Source organism: Lygodium microphyllum, chromosome 30 (assembly GCF_053477565.2).
Source record: "Lygodium microphyllum isolate KBCC chromosome 30, Lygodium_microphyllum_v1.1.10, whole genome shotgun sequence".
Taxonomy (NCBI): Eukaryota; Viridiplantae; Streptophyta; class Polypodiopsida; order Schizaeales; family Lygodiaceae; genus Lygodium; species Lygodium microphyllum.
The window spans coordinates 90,592,066-90,616,835 of record NC_141164.1 but is presented as its reverse complement, the minus strand read 5'-3'; positions in this window follow the sequence as shown (position 1 = coordinate 90,616,835).

Genomic DNA, 24,770 nt, shown 5'->3' with positions numbered 1-24,770 from the left:
TTTATTCGCAAGATTATAGAAAGATTAGTTGGAATTAACCTAATCTATGCCTGACCTTAAATCGACAAGTTAGGGTTGAAAGAGCAATTTACGCGTAGACAAGGAGGCATGTGTTTATGAAATGATAACATAGTATCTTTTAGAGTTAAACAAATTGGCATAAACCTAAAAACTGCAGAGTACTCATTTAGAATGGGTTAAATTCAAATAAACTCACTAGGAATTTATACGTAACCTAATCGCTACGTATTGCTAAATTTGAAACTCCTATACCCTAAATACTTGCCCACCCTCACCGAAGCGTAGGGACAGTGAAACATATTTTGAAAGTGAGCTAGGGTTTGTCCCTAAGAATCTTACAAGATGGAACTTGAAAACCCTAGGCCTAACGACGTTAGCCTAATGTAATCAGGAACAGATTGTTTCGTGACTCCATTCAATGCGACACTTGTGCAACAAGTGTGGAGTCATATGATCTTGTGTTTGGATCACAAGGAAATGGCCAAATTCTCGCAACGAGGTTGGCAAATCCTTAACCAAGTTGTCTTGCAAGAGGATGAATAATCATCCTAACTTAGTATCTTTCGTGAGTAAAGAAGATTGATTGGGAACTAAAGACTAGCCAATAAACTGAAATAACCGATGAACTTAAGGTTTGACCAAGTCGGATTTAGGGTACGCCCTAACCTAGGATATAGGGGATCTTGCCAAGTTGCAAGTCATGCCGGATCGAGTGTTGGACGCATTCGAAAGGAAGGATTCATTCCTTAGTAGTTTGCCAACAAAAATGATCAATGGAAATGTTTGTGCTTGCTACAGATTTTAGAGCACTGATTGGCTTTGTTTGATCGATGAATTAAAAGATAAAAGGATATCTATACTTTAGGTTAAAGGCCTGAAGGGAGAGGCAGCTTCAGTTACCCCCGACTGCCTGCCTAACCCTAACCAAGGGGATTGTTAACGGCGCCGGGCAAGTGGACCGAACCCACCGCGAGAGGTCTCTCCGTTGAGCACTACTTGGAGCAGTAGGACGCTTGGGTGCCAGGGGGGCTCTGGCCATAAATCCCTCGCCTTTGGGGCCCTGCACAAGAGGCTAACGTGACTCGGGATGGGATCTCGAGACCCGCATACTAGTTTATGGGCGGAAACTTGGATTAGTGATCCCTGTGGATTGATCGATAGCCTTCGAGCGGATTGTGGATAAGCCTACGGGTTGGACTCTTTGTATTTCAAAGATAAATATGATAATCTGTTAATAAGGAACTTGTCTGATATTGTTTTTCTATGTCAAGTGATAAGATTATGTGAAAGAACCAGTGCCTAATGGGTTAGTTAAAGAAGCTGATTGTTACATATCAAACTAATGTGTTAGGTAATTAAATAACTAAAACAACCCGAGGAAAGTGTGGAGGATGGGCCATAGGTCTGTCCTACGGATGGGTGGTCCCGGTTGGCTAGGAACTTTTCTCAAATCACGATGGACAGCTGGAAGATCGTCAAAGAACATGAACAACAAGAGCGTTGACCTAGAGTTATATTTAAACCCGATTTATGGTGTTTTAGCGGAATGGAATGGGACTATGCCTTATGGCAGAGAGGTTGAGCTTTGCATCCCTCTCATTTTCCATTCTCCTTGAACCAAGTGCAGCGTGAATCAGCTTCGGACGTGGCGTTTCTGGGTAAAGTAGTTCACTTGGGTGTGACGCTAGTTGCTGTTAGAAAATGACCAATCGAGAAAACCCTAATTCAGGTTGATCCTAAGTGGGAACGACCGGAATATTTCCGCTACATGGTAGACGCGGAAAGTCCTAGATCGCAAACCCCGTAACATTCCATGGGAGTGCCGAGCGCAGCTTTCTAGACATTCTTTCCAATGGACTGCTAAGACGTGTCCTGAAAATACAAGTGGACACGTTACAGTTGGTATTAGAGCCAACCAACAACGGAATTGTTTTACGAAATCTTAATAAGAAGAAGTAAACAAAATGTTGATGTTCCAAACATTTCCTTACCTTGAATACTGTCTTGCAGAATTACGAAGCGTGGAACAAGTTCTTGGTATTTCGAGTCATGTTTATGACTGCAATGCATTCTCTGCATGATAGACAAATGGTTGAGATGATGAACATCCTGGAGCAAATCTATAATCCATCACCCTTGTACATGAAATGAAGATGGACGGGTGCATTAGGAATCTACTATATAGTCGCCCACCGGTTTATTTACCTACAAACCAACCTAAAAAGGATCAAGTGGTTGGAGGACCTGAAAGTCGTGAAGCTGTTCATTTTTGTGGAAGCTCACGTAAACTCAACTTTACATATTAGAGGTCGGAGGGTTGAGATGAACTCATATGTATATGAGGAAGTAACCCGTGTAATCCCCGCCAACACGATTAAAGTGTTAGGGCGCCATGAAAAGAATGGGTTCCAAAGGAAAGGATACCCTGAACTTCCAATGATTTACCGATTCCTGAAGATCCATAACCCGAAACCATACTATTATTCAGTTCCTGTAGATAAATGTAATACAACGTTGTTCTCCCCAAACTAAATGTAACAGTTGACTTATCATTGCAAGAAATGTTGTATTCTGAAAGGGCTATGCCCATATAAATACAAATAAGATTTCCTTTTATCAATGTCTGATTTTGCATGAGAATTGATAAAAAGTTAAGTAGCTACATTGCTTATGTAATAGCAGAATTGAAGATGTAATATAAATCAATAACGATTATCGTATAATAATGTTGAGAAACCTTTATCTAGGCACAACCCTAGGTACATGTTCCTAGTTCGCCTCCTACATCAAGTACTGCTGTAATCCAGGAGAAGAAGTTTCTTCTCAAATAGATTAAGCCACCCCAGTTTGACGGGAGAGGCAGGTCCGTCCAAGCTGACACTGAAATTTGAATTGAATCCATGGAGGATTACTTCGAAGCAGCCGATACTGCACCCACCAATCAGGTTATGCTTGCCAAGCTAAAGCTCACCGGCGAAAGCAGGCTTTGGTGGAAGCAATGGTGCAAGGATCAAGGGATCGCGGAGGGATCAATTACCTGGGAGAAGCTGAAGAAAGCCGTGCAGGGAAGATACTTGCCACTTGCATATTGCACACAGAAAATGAATGAGTTCTACGAGCTAAAACAGCTGGGGGTCACTCTTGACGCATACTACTCTAAATTCGTCTCACTTTTAAAGTATGCGCCACAAATGGACATGACACAGCAAGTGTCCAAATTTTGTGCGGGTTTAAATCCACCAGTAAATACCCATTTCGAATCTATGCATCCATCAGATCTTCAGGATGCACTCATTCAAGTGGCGCCTATAAGTCAGGAGGTACAGTCTAGACCAAGGGATAACAAAGCTTCATCTTATAATGACCCAAACAAAGGAGCATTCAGACCTCAAATGAAGAGAGTTCAAGGTCATAATCAGGGACAAATAAAGAAAGAAAGGACTAACAATGTCAACAACTTTTTTCCTACTCAAAGCAATGGCGGAAACCTCCATTGTTTCCACTACAACGAAGCTTGTCACTTCAAGAGGCAATGTCCCAAGCTTGGTGGAGGAAATCACCAAGCACCTTTCCAAGGAACGGTGTCGTCGTGTTAAGGGTTGAAGGTCTACCACCGGGGCTTTGGTGTAGAAGAGGAGTTTAGGATTCAAAGTTCAGGAAGGGGAAATAGATTGCGGTTAAATAAGATCTAGGATTTAGAAATGATTTAGGTACGGAAGAAGAATTTAAGCTTTTTCTCTATCTATTTAGCATACATGAATGGAGGAAATAACTCTATCTTGATAACATCAAATGTCTCTGGATACATACATTATATCATAAAGGACATTTTTCAAATTCTCAATTCAATTATGAATATCAAATACAAGTTCTAATGGCTTTTATTTCAAGTACATAGATGGATTTCAACCGTTTGGAACAAGTATTATGTTGATAGACTCAAATGCATTCAAGATTTGGGCCAATGATACATGAAATGATTTGAAGAAGCATAATTTTAGCTTCAGCCCTGTTTTAAAACTGAAAATTCCAACCCATAATTAAGCTCAAAATGAATGCATAAACTCATGAAAAAGCCTCCTCTAATCATTAATGAACAAAGTCTTGATGAAAAGAGAACTTGTGTAACTAAGTTGGTTATTGGATAACAATGTCTGAAATTGTATGCAAATTCCTCATATAACTCCCAGTGAAGCTCTTCTGTGTTCATAAGAATCCCATGATTTATATTATGAACAGTAAACTCTTTGACATTCACCCCCTCCTAACCTGCACATCCTCCGGCATGTGCCATTTCATAAGGTTTCAGGTCAAGGAGGGTCTTTTTCTGATATAACTTCATCTTCATTCTCTAAGTCTTTTTCTTCTTGCATGTCTTCAAGTAGAGGGCTCATATCTAAGTCATCAAGTTCATAAGTTGAAGATTCTCTTCGTTTGAAGATTTTGATTTGTTTCCCGGCTATTGGAATCTCAATCATGGTCCCATCCATTTCAGCCAAAGAGTAAGTGGCATTATTATGTACTACTTTTACAACATATGGTTCAAACCATCGCTTGGCTAACTTCCTATGAGCACTATATTGATTGTCCAGGCTACTATCATAGACAAGAGCCCAATCATTCTCTTGAATAGCTCTTGGACGGAGTCGATGATGCTTGTCAAACCTCTTCTTATTCTTTAATCTTGTTGTTTTCAGCCTTTCAATGGATGTTTTGACATCTTCTGGCCTTCTTTCGAGTTGCCTTATGCGCAAAGACAGCATCTCTTCTCTATTCATGCCTTCATCCCAAGGTAAGATACTCCATGTGACAATGGATTCCTCAATAGGCATAACAGGTGGCTGTCCATATATAAGTTTAGCTGGCATATATCCTATCACTGCACTATGGGTAGTTCTATCAGCCCATAATGCGAATGGTAGCATTTTAGTCCATTCCCTCAACTTTCCTTTGCATGATTTTGCTAAAGCTTTAAGAATTGGTTGATGATCTCTTTCACTCTTACCATTGCCTTCAGGGTTGTAGGCTGAAGTAAGAGATAGCTTGATTCCCAATTGAGCAAAGAAATGGCGAGCCTCATCAGCATCCAATTCCCCTCTATCAGCAGTTACTTTAGCAACACATCCATACCTGCAAAATACTTCTTCAAGTAAAAATCTACAAACAGCATGAGTGGACTTTGTTGTCAAGGCTTTTCCTTCCACTTGATTTGTGAGATCTTCTCTAGCAAGTACTAGATATCTCATGTTCCGAATTCCTGTAGGTATGGTTACTAAATCAATAACCCATCTATAGTGAATGGATAAATGATAGGTAGGCTGAAGCCCATCTCTATGCTTTACCATAGAATACATTTGACAAACATGACAAGACTCAACAAAATGCTCAATGTCTTTATACATGTTTTGCCACCAAATTTTCTCTTTTATTTTGGCAAAAGTGCCCCATATGCCTCTACAACCAGCCAATAGGCTTTCATGAAATTCTTGCATGACCTGTCTTTGAGTCTTTTTGTCTCCTAAGACATGAACATGCACCCTTCTTTTCTTTTTCGCATGCCTCCAAAGGTAACCATCTTTAAGAAAAAAACCATAAGCTTTTCTCTTAATTCTTTTGAACTCTTCATTAGTCCACTCTTTCTTCTTTGTCATAGTGCTAAAAAATTGGCCAATTTTTAGCCAATCATCTGCATTTAAAGTGTGAACAAACCATAACATAACATTGAACATGTTGTTTACTAGCTGTCCATTTTTCTTCTTTGGTTATTTCATCCTTCCTTGCTGATGTAAAATTTGTTTTAGCAGCTGAACCTATTGTACTTGCTGTAATTTTTGTTGTACCTGCATTTTTGACTGCTGAGTCAACATTAGATTCAGCTATAGTTGCTGTTTTCAGATTTGTACCTGCATTTACAACATCATTTATAAACTCTGATTCTTCTTCATCCATCATTTCTTCTTTATCCCTATATCTGGCACGCGAAAGCATATCAGCAAGTGGATTATCTCTACCTGCAATATGTTTCAAATCAGGATTTAAGGATTTAATATAGGCTATCCATCTTAGCATGGCTATGTCAAGAGTGGAACAGTTGGCCATCATGCCCAAGAGTGGAAGGCAATCTGTTTCAACTATAACGTGTGCGCCCATGAAGTACTCCCTGTCACATTTTTAATGCAGTTACTACTCTCCAAAGTTCTCTTTTAATTTGAGCATACCTTCTTTGTCGTTCATTAAGAACCTTTGCTCAAAAGCGGATTACATATCTGTTGCCTTCAAGGTCGTTTTGACCAACTGCCCATCCTATTCCAATAGGACTTGTGTCCACTGTGAGTATAATGGGCTGTCCATTAGAGTAATTATCCCTCATTAAAGTGGGGGCTGAAATCAGCATTTTCTTGAGTTTCCGAATAGCCTGAGTGTGTTCTTTTTCCCATATAAACCTTTGGCCCTTTCTTAGAAGCTGATAAAGACTTTCAGAAACATGGGCAAAATGTGGTATCCAAATAAGGTAGAAGAGACATGCACCAAGAAATCTTCTCACCTCTGAAACATTTGTACATTCTTCCTGCATTTTGCTGATAGCATCTATTTTGGATGGAGAAGGCTTTCGGCCATATGAACCACACATATGTCCGACCACAAGGACTTCTTCGACTCCAAAAACAGATTTAGCTCCTGAAAGAGTAAGATGGACTTCTTCTAATTTAGAGAAGATTTGAGCACAATCATTAATATGATCAGAAACAAACTTTCGACATCCAAGTTCGTTGAGTTCTTCATTTTTCTCATGAACTTCACATCCTTTGATTGGAACATCATCATCAAAAAAAGGAAGAGTCAATTAAGGAATATAATCCCTCAATACTTTATGCATAGCATTCATCATGTGAGCTACTGAATTCGTAGCCCATTGAGGTAGAGTACACATGTGGACTAGGCCAAGAGACGTCTTCATTGTGGTAATTTCACAGCTTTCCAAAGCAAGCTGAAATTGGTCGTAGCGTGAATATAAATCTCCCATGGAATAGATTTCCTTTCCTGCAAAATCTTCAGCAAACTCATCAACAATTGCCTGATCCAAAATTTCTAATAGTGACTTTATTGGCGGGTTGTAAATCTTGAATGAATCGCAAAGATCCATTCTTCTTAGGTACAATAAACCATATTGCGTGTCTACTTAATTAAGCTCAACAAGTTAGATCAGAAGTAAGAGTCTAGTGAAGGATCTTCTTGGCTAAAGGAATACGCGGACGTATTCCCTGATGAGTTAACAGAACTCCTGCCTCAAAGAGAAGTTGATCATGAGATTGAGTTAGTACCAGGAGCTGCGACAATTGCAAAGAGACCTTATAGAATTTCCATACCATAAGCGATTGAGCTAAAGGAACAACTCAAGCAACTACTAGATCAGGGCTACATCCGGCCTAGCAGTTCACCATAGGGAGCTCTAGTACTATTCCAGAAAAAGAAAGATAGGATACTTTGACTATGTATTGATTACCAAGGATTGAACCAAGCAACGGTCAAGAACAAGTACCCTATTCCTAGAATAGATGAGCTTCTTGATCGTCTTCAGGGTGCAAAGATCTTTTCCAAGATTGATCTCAGGTCGGGTTATTATCAAATAAAGATCAAGGAAGAAGATATCCCAAAGACAGCCTTCAATACAAGATATGGGCACTTTGAGTTCCTAGTTATGTCATTCGGGCTTACGAATGCACCTGCCACCTTCAACAGGTTAATGCAGGATATCTTTAGGCCATATATTGATGATTTCGTGCTTGTCTTATTCGACGACACTTTAGTCTACTCTAAATAGGAAGAAAATCATGAACCCCAACTCCAGATTGTCCTTGACACAATGAGGTCACATAAGCTGTACACTAAGATGAAGAAGTGTGCATTCTTCAAGTATCAGATTGAATATCTGGGATTCATAGTATCAACAGAAGGAATCTCAGTGGACCCAGCCAAGGTCAGAGATGTGCTAGAATGGCCAATACCAACATCTGTCAAAGAAATACACAGCTTTCTTGGATTGACAGGATGGTATAGGGTCTTCATAAAAAACTATGCTTTGATTGCAGCACCTCTGATGGACTTACTAAAGAAGCAAACAGCCATTGCATGGTCAACTCCCAAACAAAATAGATTCGATAGATTGAAGCAAAGTTTGGTATCAGCACCTATTCTAAAACTTCCAGACCTCAATAAAAAGTTCGAGGTTGTAAATTGATGCTAGCATACTTGCCTTGGGATTTGTGCTTATTCAGGAAAGTCATCCAGTAGCATACTCTTCAAGGAAATTAAAGAGTCATGAAAAGAATTATGCTACCCATGATCTAGAATTGCTAGTTGTCATCCATGCTCTTAAGCTTTGGAGACACTACCTATTGGGTAACAAGTTTACCCTAGTAACTGATCATAAGAGTCTCAAATGGATCTTTTCCCAGAATGAGCTCAACCTGAGGCAACATCAGTGGATAGAAGTATTGGAGGAGTATGACTTTGAAATCAAGTACTGACCAGGAAAAGAGAAGGTAGTTGCTGATGCACTTAGTCGCAAGGCATTCCTTAACTCCCTAATCTTACAAAATCCATCAACAACCAGATCTCTAACTACAAAAGTATCTATGCCAAACAACCCTATACTTGAGTTAGCTAGAGAGGATGCATACCATGATCGGACCTACCAAACAATGCTAAGGGAGATCTCTATCAAGGATGATAACCAAAAGTTGCAGGCAAAGTATCATGAATTTTCTATTAATAGTGGATTTGTCTACTATAGAACAAGGCTGTGTATACCAGTAAGCCAGTCACTTAAGCAGAAGATATTGTGGAAAGCTCATGATTCCCCTTTTGCAGGACATCCTGGCTATGCCAAGACTCTCAATGCAGTTAGAAAGAGTTACCATTGGGAAAGGCTTAAAGGTGACGTTCTCAAATATGTCACCGAGTGTTTAACTTGTCAATGTATCAAAGCCGAACATGTCAAGATGCCAGGGAAGCTGCAACCAATTGACATTCCCCAAATGAAACAGGAATTCATTAGTATGGATTTTGTTATAAGCCTATACCAAGTCCAGGGAGGATACAACTCCATCATGGTTGTGGTTGACATGCTTACTAAGGTTGCACACCTTATTCCATTAAAGACAAACTATAAAGCCTCAGACATTCCAAGATTGTTTATCAAGGAGATATTCAAGCTACATGGTTTACCCAGAAGAATCATTAGTGATCGTGATTCTCTCTTCACGTCACACTTCTGGAGATCTATCTTTGAAGCTATTGGGACTCAACTCTGCTTTAGCACCGCTTACCATCCCCAAACGGATGGCCAAACAGAGCGAGTAAATTAAATCATCGAGGATATGCTTAGGGCATACCGCTGTCGTGAGTCAAAGAGGTGGATTCAATATTTGCCTTTGGTTGAATTTTCCTACAATGCTTCTTACCAACAGAGCATTCAGATGTCCCCTTTCCAAGCATTGTATGGTCATAATTGTCGAAGTCCCCTAAACTTTTCCGATCCAACCTTAAGGGTTGAAGCTTCAAGGCAGATGTTGGAAGAGATGGATGACCAAATAAAGTCAATAAGACAGGACATCCAAGTGGCCAAGGATAGACAGAAGGTATACACGGATTTGAAGCATCAAGATAGAATCTTTCAAGAAGGAGACATGGTCTTCATTCGCGTACGCCCTAAGAAGAGTTCCCTATCCTTAGGTGATTGCAAGAAGCTAAGTCCAAGGTATTGTGGGCCGTACAAGATCCTCAAATGCCTAGGATCTAATGCCTATAAACTGCAACTCCCTGAGAACCTAAAGGTTCACAATGTATTCCATATTAGCCTATTGAAGAAATATATACCTAATCCTAACCATGTACTTGACGACCAATAAGTTGTAATGCCTAGTCAAGGAGTCCTTGAACTAAGGCCTCACCGGATCTTAGATGTTAGGGAGAGGCAATTAAGATCCAGAACCCTGAGAGAATGCCTCATCTAGTGGAAGGATTATCCTGAAGAGGATGCCACTTGGGTAGATGAAGGCACTCTCAACCATCAATATCCCCAGTTTATCTCGAGATGAGGACATCTCGATTCCTCTAAGGGGGAGAGAATGTAACAATTCCGAACGGATAATTCCTTTTAATAAAATAAAGGTAATTTTTTTTAAATTTCCCCTCTTCTCCAGTCGACAGTCGAGCTGGAGGAAGAGGGGGATTAGTAAGTAGGCAAGCTCCTTACTAGAGCTTGCCAGGGAAATATTACATGCCCGATGACACGCAGGGGGGGAGGGAGGATCTTATCCCCTCCCCTATATAATTGAGGGGGGAGGGCCGCAGGCTGAAGGACAGAGGGCAGAGATCGTGAGGAAAAGATGCCGTGCACCGTCACATTATAGAGAGGGAGAGAGTGAGTCTCTCTGCTCGACTCATAAGGGAGCAAGCTGCCAGGCTGCCTTTCATCGCCGAAGCATGGGGGAGGAGTACGAGGTGGAGCCGATGCTGTGAGAGGGAGAGGATGAGATGCTCATTGCCACCGAGGCCAGGAGGGCATCACCTTTGCCGTCAGTCTGCGCCCCCAGCTGTCAAATCGCCATCGAGTCACTGTTGGTTTCCTCCTTCCACGTGGCGTGGAAGCATCAGAAGCTTCCTAGGAGGAGAAGCTTCTAAGGGGCCTCTTAAGCGCCCATTTTCATGGTTGTTAGAACCACCCCCCCTGGTGTCTTAAAACCCTCCCTAGGGCCCCTTCCCGTGGCCTCTTAAAACCACTCCCCTCGTGTTTCAACCCTTAACCCTTTCCCTTGGGCTTCAAAACCACTCCTTCCCCCCATGTTTTATTCCTTAAGCCTTTCTCTTAGGCTTTAAAACCCTTCCCCCCCGCCCCCCCGTGTTTAAACTCATAAGCCCCCTTTTTTTTTTTCCTTAGCCCCCTTCCCAGGGATGTTGGAAACCCTTCCCCCCCATGTTTAAAATTTTCTTTTAACCTCCCTTCTCTTGAGGCATCTTGAAACCCCTTTCCTCCAAATTTTCCCTAAGGGTCCTTAGAACCTTACTTATAACTTTTAAGGTTACTTTTTCCTTGGAGTTTCCCCCTTAGGGTTTCCCCCATAAAAGGTTACTCCAAATAACCTTTCCTTTTTCCCCCATGTTTTGTTAAAAATCCCCCTTAGGCCATGCAAAAATACCCCTTCGAACTCTCCCGCATCTTGTTTCTTTTCCCACACGTAAAGGAAAGAGGAATGTTATGGGTCATTTGACACCTTCCTTTTCCACTCAAAAAGCCTCGTAAGGGACTCCACACTTTATTTATTCCCTGTTTGTATGAGTTTTTACAAGGCCATTAAGCCCTCCTATGGCTTTAATGGGTCTTATCCGCAAAAGATTGTGAAACATACCCCTTTTCGAATTCCCTACTTCAAGGAGGAAGCCTTCTAAAACTAACTTCGACAGACAGTGCAAGGGAGCGATGGTGGAATTCCAAAGAGGAGTTGTAAAGCTACTTCCACGTCCGAAAGACTACAATTGCGATGCCTCCTAAGAAAGGCCAAGGCACAACTGCAGGAGGGTCGTCTTCCAGCATCCACGTGGATATCTCACCCCAAGCCCAGGTTTTCCTTCCTAATTTCTATTTGATATTGTTATAATTCAATCATCAAGGTTAATTGTTAGAAATAGGATATAAATTTTGTCCTAAATGCTTACGATGAAGGAACTTAGTCATTAATACTTTCGATAAAACATGCAAAATAAAGGAAGCATAAATGCATTTCTAGCAAATAGCTTTATGCATTGAAATGAATTATAAACTAGATTATTGTCCATTAAAATAGTATACTTTGTTTAAACCTAGAAGTATAAACTGCACATCGCACTATTAACCCATATCCTCTTCGCAATGAATAATCATGGAAAGTGCAAAGCATGAAATGATTCTTACAATTCATAAATCTAGGAAACTATCATTTGTCAACTGCATAAATTATCAAGGAAAAAGGTTGCTTGTTAGCATGAATTTTATTCGCAATATTATAGGAAGATTAGTTGGAATTAACCTAATCTACGCCTGACCTTAAATCGACAAGTTAGGGTTGAAAGAGTAATTTACGCGTAGACAAGGAGTCATGTGCTTATGAAATGATAATGTAGCTATCTTCTAGAGTTAAACAAATTGGCATAAACCTAAAAACCGCGGAGTACTCATTTAGAATGGGTTAAATTCAAATAAATTCACTAAGAATTTATACGTAACCTAATCGCTACGTATTGCTAAATTTGAAACTTCTATACCCTAAATACTTGCCCACCCTCACTGAAACGTAGGGACAGTGAAACATATTTTGAAAGTGAGCTAGTGTTTGTCCCTAAGAATCTTACAAGATGGAACTTGGAAACCCTAGATCTAACGACGTTAGCCTAATGTAATCAGGAACAGATTGTTTCATGACTCCATTCAATGCGACACTTGTGCAACAAGTATGGAGTCATATGATCTTGTGATTGGATCACAAGGGAATGGCCAAATTCTCGCAACGAGGTTGGCAAATCCTTAAGCAAGTTGTCTTGGAAGAGGATGAATAATCATCCTAACTTAGTATCTTTCGTGAGTAAAGAAGATTGATTGGGAACTAAAGACCAGCCGATAAACTGAAATAACTGATGAACTTAAGGTTTGACCAAGTTAGTTATTAGGGTACGCCCTAACCCCGGATATAGGGGATCTTGCCAAGTTGCAAGTCATCCCGGATCGAGTGCTGGACGCATTCGAAATGAAGGATTCATTCCTGAGCAGTTTGCCAACCAAAACGATCAATGGAAATGTTTGTGCTTGCTATAGATTTTAGAGCACTGTTTGGCTTTGTTTGATCAATGAATTAAAAGATAAAAGGATATCTATACTTCAGGTTGAAGTCCTGAAGGGAAAGGCAGCTTCCGTTACCCCTGACTACCTGCCTAACCCTAACCAAGGGGGTTGTTAACCGCGCCGGGCAAGTGGACCAAACCCACCGCGAGAGATGTCTCCATTGAGCGCTACTTGGAGCAGGAGGACGCTTGGGTGCCAGGGGGCTCTGGCCGTAAATCCCTCACCTTCTAGACCCTACACAAGAGGCTAACGTGACTCGGGATGGGATCTCGAGGCCCGCATACTAGTTTACAGGCGGAAACTTGGATTAGTGATCCCTGTGGATTGCTGGATAGCCTTTGGGCAGATTGTGGATAAGCCTACGAGTTGGACTCTTTGTATTTCAAAGATAAATATGATAACATGTTAATAAGGAACTTGTCTGATATTGTTTTTCTATGTCAAGTGATAAGATTATGTGAAAGAACTAGTTCTTAATGGGTTAACTAAAGAAACCGATTGTTACATGTCCAATTAATGTGTTAGGTAATTAAATAACTAAAACAACCCAAGGAAAGTGCGAGGATGGACCATAGATCCGTCCTACGGATGGGTGGTCCCTGTTGGTCGGGAACTTTTCTCAAATCACATGGCGGTGGCATGCTTGAAGCTGGACCCGGTAAGTGCGGTTGATGAGGCGTCTATTTATTACAAGAAGCAAATTTGATTTTATTGTGCCTTAGTATTCATGTATAGCATGTCCTCAAGTTCTCATTCCTACCCATGATGATATGTACTAGAACGCCATGCTCACCCCCGGATGGTCCCTCACCGCGGATCAAGTGATCTATTGCGTTCGAGGGAGTGCCCGAGTGCAAGTGGTGCTCCCGGCCAACGGCAAGCACGCGTGCGACGAGGAGATGAGGGAAGGCAGCCTGATGATGGTACCCAAGAGCTACCCCGTCACGATGCAAGCTGGCCAGGACGGCTTCGATGCAGCTGCGGTTTTCAACTGCCACACGTACGACTCACTATTACTTTCGTAATATGTTCGCTCATCAGGCGTCCTTTCTTCACTTTCGTCTTCATGTAAAGAGTGCTTACATTGTCGTTTATATGATCCCTGTTCTGGCATCGGAGTGCAGCTTCTTGTTCATGCACTTAGCCGGGAAGAACAGCATCTTCCGTGCCATGCCCCGGGAGGTGCGCATGGCAGCCATGCAAGTGGGCCACAAGCTCGACCAGAAGCTACAGGAGGCACATCATGGCCACGCAGTCCTCCTGCCACCATCCCGCGACGACAGTCAGTATTACCACCGTCATCATGAGCACCGCTACGATGAGAAAGAGGAAGAGGAGGAGGAGGAAGAAGATGTGCTCTCTTTGATCTCCTCTTCCAAATGAAGGCGTCTGAGATTCTCTTGCGTAACGTACGCAAAAGCAGATGCGAGAGAGAGAGACAAGACACAGAGAGAGAGAAAGAGAGTAGGTGTAATGGCTATATATTATAAAGTCCAGCTCTTTTCCAACATCAAGAATCTTCAATCCATGTAACAGGACTCACGCCAACTTTTGCAGCAAATCCAACCTCTCCTTGTATCCATCCAAACGATCGTTTGGGAATAGTGAAAATAAAACACGACAGCTCCGTCTCCCAGCTTTGCCATCTTCAAATTGCGTTGCTATGAAACTAATTTGATTGGTTCTTGATGGCTTGGACAAATTCCATCTAAAATGATCGCAGAATTTTCTAATTATTGTTCCCATATAGTTATTTTTTCTAATTCCACTATGTTGTAGGCCTTTTAGGATATTTGGTCCATCCATATTGAGCATTGCATTGAGTGTTCTCATAGACTTGATCGTTTCATATTGTTCTTTACGGTCCATACTTAACCATTTCATATTAATCTTTGTGGTGTGATTATGTATGTGCCTACTTATATAATTGCACTATGTTGTAGGCCTTTATAAGAATTTGGTCCATCATATTAAGTTTAGATATTGTAGTGAGTGTTCTCATAGACTTGCTCTTTGTAGTGTTATTATGTGCTCATAGCTTATCCATATAGTCATAATTCTATGTTTACCTATATAGTGCACATAAACCAATAGTGGATATCATCTCTAATTAAACATGGTTTATTTAGGTTTGCATTTATTTGACAATATTTTCAACATAAAGCAATCTAGTTTTTCACTTATCTAGCAATATTTTGAATAAAAGGCAAAATGAATACATCTCTATTTAAACTTAAATCCATTTATAAATCAATTTATCCTACCATATAGTGAACATAAAGCAAACATGGCATGTCTCAAATTAAACAAGCACACTTTCTATATTTCTCTACAAATAAACCACTCAAAATCCATTTTAGGTGGATTATGTTTTTAGCATGTTAATGCAATTGATGATAGATCTATATTTCTTAGTCCTCTAATTAGTATGCTAATTGTATCTCATTAAATTTTTTTGAAACTAAATTATTTGATGTGTTTCAAACACTTGAAAAAAAATATTTGACATAATGATGCATTTCAAACACTGAACCAAAAAAAGCTTTTTTGAAACTAAATTATTTGATGCATTTCAAACACTTCAAGAAAAAAAAACTATATTGATAGAACATTGTAGAAAGTGTATTTAGTAGCAATAAATACATTTACAATCATGAGGTGGATAATAGATAGAATAACCACAAGTTGCATATCTATAACCACAAGTTGCATACAATATAAATGTAATAAATTATATCATCATCTTTATGAATGATGACTAAAAAAGAATTAACTATGGATGGCTCTACATAATAAAGCTGGAATCATATTAGTATCTTTGAGAAACACCAAAAAAAGAGTATTTTATAATAAAACTAGGAAACTTACACAATTCTCTAAATAGGCAGACCAACCACCACGCCTTACTTTCTCCCTTACTTTCTCCTGTCACACCCTCAATACCTCTCTTAAGATATAAAGCCATCATGTACTTCTTAATAGCGAGGGAGAGGGAGAGGGAGAGAAAGAGAAAGAGAAAGAGAAAGAGAAAGAGAAGGAGAGGGAGGGGGAGGAAATGAGAGAGGGAGAGAAAGAGAAAGAGAGGGAGAAGGAGGGAGAGTGCATTCTCTCTCCCTCTCCCTTTTGCTTGTTTAATGTTTAAATCACTTTATTTTTTGCTTGTTTAGGAGAGGAAATGAGAGAGAAAGAGAGGGAGAGGAAGAGGGAGGGGAAGAAAATGAGAGAGGGATAGAAAGAGAAAGAGAGGGAGAGTGCATTGTCTCTCTCCCTCTCCCTTTTGCTTGGAGGATGTTTAAATCACTTTATTTTTTGCTTGTTTAGGAAATGAGAGAGAAAGAGAGATAGAGAGGGAGAGGGAGAAAAAGAGAAAGAGAGGAAGAGGGAGAGGGAGGGGAAGGAAATGAGAGAGGGAGAGAAAGAGAACAAGAGGGAGAGGGAGAGGGTGAGAGAGAGTGTGCATTCTCTCTCACTACGGGTTTGGTTGTTTGTTGTTTGAATCACTTTCTTTTTTGCTTGTTTAGGAGAGGAAATGAGAGAGAAAGAGAGAAAGAGAGAAAGAGAGGGAGAGGGAGAGAGAGGGAGAGAAAGAGAGGGAGAGGGAGGGGAAGGAAATTTAAGATAATGGTATGCAATGTGCTTTGCCATGGGCCACGTACATTGGTAACTCTTTAAGATGGCTTAAAAATGGTCAATTCCTTCATAATGTCCAAGTAGGGGATCTAATTGTGATATGCATAATTCATTGTTTTTGTATTAACTTTATAGGCATGCCAAATTAGAAATCATGCCAACTAGTCAACGGAAGGACTAAAAGAAAATGATACCCTAGCTAATGGTCATGACGGTACTTCATCAAAATGAACCCAAAAGTATTGTTATAGAAGAAGAAACCCTTAAATTGAGTATAGGATAATTTCTCTCAGGTCTTATGACTATGAGTAGAATTGATTGAAATAAATTTTATTACTATAGTCATTAAATTTCATAGATGGCGCGCATTAATTTTAAAATGGATTACTTATACTCAAAGCCGAGATATAACAAATAATTATCTACCGGGACAAACAAATCCTTGAGCATGATACAAGGCCGAGATATAACATCGGAAAATCTCTCAACTATTATATACAATGCAAGATTTATGGTCAACTTGCAACTTGACGTACATCTCCATAAAGCTATCCATTTAAGCCTCGTTTGCTGTAATGTAGATAAGATGGAAAACGAAGAAGGTCTTATTGTTCAAGACCGTGAGACGTATCTTAATCAGCATGTCCCATGTCCTTGCTCTCAATGCAAGTTGGCAATTAGACGAAAATGCCGATTGTCTATAGAACACCTATGACGATTTGGCGAGTTTCAATCTGAGATCATTGATCAGGCGATTGCGGATTTTCAGCAAACGGTAATTTGAAGTTAATATTAATCATGCATTGTACTCTCAAGCTAATTGAAAACCATACACAATAAGATTGGGTCTTGTTGGCAAATTTTATATCCAGGGGGGTGATGTCTCGACCCAAGCTGCACCCTTTGCGGCCAATTAGAAGAGTTCGTGGACGTGCGATGGATGGATTGCAGGAGCCAATCGACCACTCGCAAGGCCCATCTATACTGTCAATGCCAAAGGAGACAGACAACCTTCCCGACCTGCCTACAATCTTGGAGCCTGAGATGGAGGCAATGATCGATGCATTGATTCCCATGGATGTTGAGACATCTGACCCGCTTAGAGAGGAAGCATACATACCATTATATGATGGGTGCCGAGTATCTCGGTTGAAGACATTGCTTGCACTCTTAAGTGTGCAAGCAAAATATGGTTGGAGCGATACGAGTGTGACTGAGTTATTCAGGTACCTTGCACACAGGCTTCATTGATTTTTTTTAAAAACAGTATTATTGCAAACATTTGTATTTTTTCAAGGTGTTTTATGATTTTTTTCAGGTTATTGAAATATCATATATATCCACCTGCAAATACCATGCCTGAGTCTCGTGATGATGCACGACATGTTTTACGGAAGCTTGGCATGGACTACAATAACATCCATGCATGTATCAACCACTGCATATTGTTTCGAGATGAATACAAGACTATGGAGACGTGTCCAAAGTGTGGTGCTCACAGGTATCGACAGGACTTGCAAGGACAAACCATCCCTCAAAAAGTTCTCAGACACTTTCCGCTCATCCCCCGCATAAACCACATGTTTCGCACGTCTGCCATAGCAAGCTTGACAACTTGGCATGTGCAGAATAGGTCCACGGATGGAGTTCAACGAATATCAGCGGATTCGCGCACATGGAGCCACATTGACTCTACCTTCCCAAGCTTTGCGCGAGAGCCAAGGAATCTTCGGCTCGGTCTCGCCATGGATGGTGTGAACCCATTCGGTCTGTGCTCGACTTCTTATAGTGTGTGGCCTATAGTGCTTGTCCACTACAATATCCCTCCATGGCTTTCTACGAAGAAAGGACATCTCATCCTTAGCTTGCTCGTCCCGGGCTGCTACAAAGTAAAAAATATGGACGTGTATCTTCGTCCATTAGTCGATGAGCTTAAGATTTTGTGGGAGTAGGGGGTCACGGTGCAAGATATGAGTAGGCGCGATGGTCGTCGGTCAGTCAACATTTGAGCCATTCTCATGTGGATGATGCATGACTTTTCGGGATTGGGAGAGTGCTCAGGTGAGCAGACCTTTGTTCTTGCTGATAATATCTATATTTTATTTCATTCAATCAAGTATTCACTAGGTCGTGGCTCGCCTTACAGGTCTGGTTACCTCAGGTTATCATGCATGTCCATTGTGTGGGCGACAGTTAGACTCCCGAAGGTCACGAACCATGAAGAAGATGGTATATCAAGGACACGCTGCTTTCTTGCGGGATGATCATGAACTCAGGGAAGGTTTTCTTGGACGAGCTCCAGCACGTATGAACGCTGTAAGCTGGTATGAGTTGAAAATGGTAAACCCGGAATCACATCCAAATGGAATGCGACGGTTCTCAGTTTTCTACAAGTTGCTCTATTGAATAGAGGACGTCGTTTGTGGATTCATTTGTGGCAGTTTGTGGATTCATTTGTAGAAGTTTTCTACAAGTTGCGGATTCATTTGTGGCAGTTTTTCCTATCGATCGCGATCGCGGGATGCCTTACTCCAGAAATTCGCGGGGCCATTTACAAGTTGTCGACTTTGGTGCAATGGATCTCACAGAAAGAGATTAAGACGTCCTCTATTGAATCCGCAAGGCGGGGAGCAGTTGAGACGGTCTGTCTCTTTGAGAAATACCTGCCCACTAGCATGCTCACGATACAAGTTCACCTTCTTGTGCATCTTGTGGATGAAGTGGAGATTGCTAGACCTGTCCATACGCGATGGATGTTCTTCCTGGAGCGCTTCATGAAAACCCTGAAAGGCTTTGTGTGACAACGAGCTCGTCCAGAAGGTAGCATGGCGGAAGGTTGGTTGGTGTCAGAGGCGTTAGTGCATATCTCACAATGGCTACCAACGGTGGAACTAGACAATGAAATGCTATGGACGCTGAAGGATGATGATAGGCTGACTGGAGATGTGGTGGTTGGAAATGGGGTAAAAAAAAGAATGGATGCCTCAATGAAAGAGAAGGTGAATCGCTTTTGTATGTTGCACCATGCCTCCATGGAGACGTGGCTTGTCAAGTACCAGATTGCAAGGCAAGATCGAGAGGAAGCGCGAGCTGAATTCCGACACAGTACACGTCACCGACCGATTCGATATCCCGAAGGTATGGAGGAGATGCCACGGTTTATGTCAACACGATGGTTGCATGGAGCCTTGACTGCAGCATCCAGCGAAGGGACAGAGGTCTCAATGGAGGAGTGGGAGTTCTCGAGGGGATGTAGTCCAAAGGTAATGAGGGGTTTAGAATGTGTCGTATCTAAATTTGCTTGCTACATCTAATTTGAGTGTTTCAATGTGCAGTACAAAATATATAGTGCAGCATGGTCGCGCGGACGGCATTTTCGGGTGGAGCGTATTGACAAAATGCGCTCCACAATGGACTGTGGTGTCATGGCAAGGTTTGAGCAAGAGAGCCGGCTACGAGCAACGAATCCGAACACGATTGTGGATGAGATGGAGTATTTTGGGAACTTACAAAGTATTATTACGGTGGATTACCGTAGCTTCTCCATGATACTATTCGATGTGCAGTGGTTCAAAGTGGTACTTGGAGGAGTTGGAGCAACAGTTCGACGAGGTCCATCTGGATTTCTCGAAATAGATTCCGAAAAAAATGGACGGATTTGCGCGATACCTTTGTGTTGCCGGCCCATTGTGAACAGGTGCAAATAGTCATTTGCTTGCTAATTGTAATACGACATGGTTTATGTCACAATGGTTTGAACTCGCTTTGTAAGTGTTTGTGAACAGGTAATCTTCTATCCAAACCCCGGACAACCTCGATGGTGGTATGTTATACCTTCAACTCCTCGAGGTGCGAGAGTATATGATCAAAGCGATATTCCAGGCATAGATGAAGAAAATATGCAAATAGAGGGGTCGATATTACAAGGGGTGGAGGCCACCGCAAGCTTGGAGCCCGCATCGGCTAACAATTATGGAAATACAGAAGTCGTAGAATTTTTTGAGAACGAGGCTGACTCGTTCTTTTGTGGTGACATATCTATCGACCTTCCAGTGTATGCAGAGTTGTGTCAGGAGATTAACATGGGACCATAGAATACTTCATTCTTGGAGAATTATATTACTCAATTCGTTGTTTAGAACTTCCATAAAGGTAGATAAGATATGCATTTTAAGAGGGATTTTTCAAAAATGATTTATATTAATGTGCTTTGTATAGTTTAAATTGATTATTCTAACATCATTTTTTATCGATGCAGGTATCGACATTTTCAGGATGAGTCGAGGGATGAGCGATGAGGAGTTTCAGGACATGATGGCACGCATGTCTCCAGATCAGCTCACGAGATTCAGAGAGATGGCAGACCAAGAGCTCTCTCGTTCTTCGTCAGGGCGCTCTACTAGATCTGCTTCAGCGCGATCAGATACTTCAGCTTCGAGCATACGATCTCGACACTCGCGACTTGGGCCAGAGGGAGAGACTGCGACTGCAGGAGGATCAGGGGGGTGCTGCTGTGGAGACACGGACGTGGTGTCTCCGTCTCGTCGTTCAGCTCGAGCTGCATCACCTCCAGGATTTGTCACACCTGTGGGGACGTCCACTCCAGTTACTCCGGCTTTTGCACAGCCGTCGGCAGATGGCACGCCTTTTGGTGGCACTCCTTTTGGTGGCACCCCTTTGAGTGGCACTCCGGGAGAGGGTACCCCCGTCGGTACACCGGATGTACAGGGGTCTCCTGGATATGCCCAAGAGCGTGGACAGAGATGGGAGAGGGCCCATCTTAGGCAAACTCCTAGGGGTTATGGATACCTAGTGGATAGTAGGTCAGGAGCCATCATCATGAATGATGAGGGGAGGAGGGTGATGGCTCGCATGAGAGAGTTGTGCCAACAAGTTTTTGGGCACAACGTCCTGGATCATTGGAGGAACATACCGGAGAGGAGCAAGGACTATATAGTAGCATCCTTGCACGAGGAGTTCCCGGTGCCAGTCGTAGTAGATAGATTCTCTACGGACTGGATGATGGATTGCATGCGTGCATACATGTCACATAGACGATCCAACGCATGCAAGGCAATCAAGAGTGGGGCTCCAAAGCCCGAGTGGTTAGATGCAGACGACTGGCGCCGACTGAGGGAGGAGGCTACAAATTCGCCAAGACGTTGGAGTCAGCAGCGGGAGGCGGCGAGGGCACGAATCGAGGCCGGATCGATGCATCATCTTGGGAGTGGCGACCATAGGACATATTTGGAGGACTTTGTAAGTTTCTCTTTTGTTTTGCTTATTTGTTTTTTTTAGATATTCTTTGTACTGACAATCATGTTTCTAACAGTTAGCATTTTGTTTTCTTTGCAGCAATCCATTACAAATCGCGATCCGCAAGGCCTTGAGACTCGATATGCAGAGAGGCACGGTCTCAGGGCATTAATCGATCGATTGTATAGACGCGGCGGCCCTGTAAGTCAGTCATCTTTCTTGTCCGTAGTTACCATGAGATATTTAAATGCATTATTGTATGGTGGATTGATATGTTGTTTCTTTTTCTGCAGAATCCGTTTGATGCTCCTTTGCGGCAGGACGAGCTTTCGGGGGACGAGGATTCGTAGCTCGCCCTTGGATCCTTAGAGCTCACACACCTTTAGTTTTTAGTCGCCTGATCTATGTAGACATTTTCTATGTATTAGTGATATCGTTTCATGATTGTACCAATCGCATTTTATGCAATCATGTATTTATTTCATGTATCCGTTTTATGATTTCAGTATACATTCTTTTTGTTTGCAAACACTTTGTATGCAGCAGTGCAAAAACTATTTTGTATGGCTCTCACTGCCCCGCCACAAATTTTTTTTTTCTCTGTTACCGTCGCTATTTGCGTTGCAAATTTACTGCTCGCGTCGCTATTGGCGTCGCTATGAGCGTCCCAAATTCTCTGTAACATAGCGACGCATATAGTGACGTATATAGCGACGATTCTATGGCGTCGTCAATAATGACACTTTTTGCGATGACGGGGGCAAATTTTGTTGTTTGTATTTTTGTCACTTTAAACGTCGCTATAAGGTCTATATCTTGTAGTGGAAAAAAAGACTCTTCGAAGGAACATTGCATGTAGTGAGTTTATCACATATTCATTGGAATTTTATGATAAGATCTAAAATGATGCTTGTATCTAAAACAAAATAATCGACAACTTTTCAAATTTTTTTAAAATAAAGCAAGGTAAAATTACTACCAAGAAATAACAAATGATACTCACAATACATAGAATCCATGGTTAAAATAAGAAGATAGCCAAACATAGATCAAGGTACTAGATGAGGCAAAAACTTATGCATGAGAACTCACTGTCATTGTACCGTTAGGAGCTTGTGAAGTGTGTAGTTTCATCATTGAATCATTAGGGGATTGTGAAGTGTACTGTAGTTTTGAGTATTATGACACCATATAGTGTTAGAGAGGGCTCCACGTATTGGACAATCTTTTGAGGACTAAATATTGGGCCACATTTGTAACACCAAATGTTAAGAAGTAGCTAGATATTGGACCATATCCAGTGTTAAAGGTGGCTAAATATTGGGCCACATTTGTAACACCAAATTTTAAGAAGTAGCTAGATATTGGACCACATTGCGACTAAGAATTTGAAAGAGATACAGAAGTCATTGAAACTTATTGATGTTTTGGATACTTGTTGATATTCCAAGAATTCTTATATTCTTATTGATGTTTTGAAATCAATGGTGGTAATGTTCCACCATTATTAATTACATACATACAGAGCTAACATAACTATTGCATTCAATAAGATTTGTGGTGCAGATTATATCGCACACTTTTTAAAAGTACTACTTCTCCCAATAATCATCAGGAAGGTTATGTGGTGTTTATTTGCTCTCATGTAGCTCAAGAAGAAAATAGTATCTTCAAGGAAATGGCAATGGCAAACCCCCTAAAAAGTGCAAAAAGAGATATCTTTCATTCATATAATTTTAAGTTTTAATATTCTCTTATCTTAACAAAAAAATCAATAATTCCATTAGATCCAAAATAATTATGTCATAACTTTGAGCCATCCATATCCCATAAACATGTTTTATGTCTCTTTCTACCAATGTTCCATGAAGTTATGACTTACTATTATTATCAGATGACCACATTGTCTCATTTAACCTCTCTCGCTCTCTTTCTTAGTAAGACAACTCTTATTTCACATAAATAGGTTATATCATAGCATGATGCTACTTTAGATTAAGTCTTTTCTTTCATTACTTAAATTCGCAAAAGGTATCATGTGTATTTCATGGTTTAAAGTCTGGTCTTGTGTGATATGCATTTCATAGTTTAAAGTTTAGTCTCAAAACACAATATGTTTATACGCATCAAATGCTAGTCATAATATAAAAAATATCATATTAGTCATGTTTGTATTCATGATTATGCATTCATAAGTTTCAAAATCTATACTCTAGTTCAAAGTATAGGTGGGATTGAAGCACTATAAGGAAACTAGGCCATAGCAACACCGATTAGTGACGTAAAATAGTGGCATCAAGCGACCGTTTTGCATAAAGGGTGAGAGAGGGAGAGGAAGAAGGCTTCTCACCGCCGCCCCCACCGTCGTTTGCAAAGGAGAGGAGGAGCCACCGTCGCGAAGAGAAGCCGCCAAACCCTCCTTCAAATCTTTACGGTGAGTCCATTCTCTCTCTCTCTCTTTTACCTGTTTAGGGTTTAATTTGTGTATATTGAGAGAGGGAGAGGGAGAGGGAGAGGGAGGAAATGAGAGAGGGAGAGGGAGGGAGAGAAAGAGGGAGAGGGAGAGGGAGGGGGAGGAAATGAGAGAGGGAGAGGGAGCGAGAGTGCATTCTCTCTCTCTTTACTTTTTCATATATAATTTGTGTATATTGAGAGAGGGAGAGGAAATGAGAGAGAAAGAGAGGGAGAGGGAGAGGGAGGAAATGGGAGAGGGAGGGGGAGGAAATGAGAGAGGGAGAGGGAGGGAGAAGAAATGAGAGAAAGAGAGGGAGATGGAGAGGAGGAGGAAATGGGAAAGGAAGAGGAAGAGAGAGAGAAAGAGAGGGGGAGGGAGAGGAAATGAGAGAGGGAGAGGGAGAGGGATACATTAAACATAATAGGGAAATGAGAGACAGGGAGAGGGAGAGGGAGGAAATGGGAGAGGGAGAGGGAGGGAGAGAAAGAGAAAGAGAGGGAGAGTGTAACGTGTCCACTAGTATCATCCAGG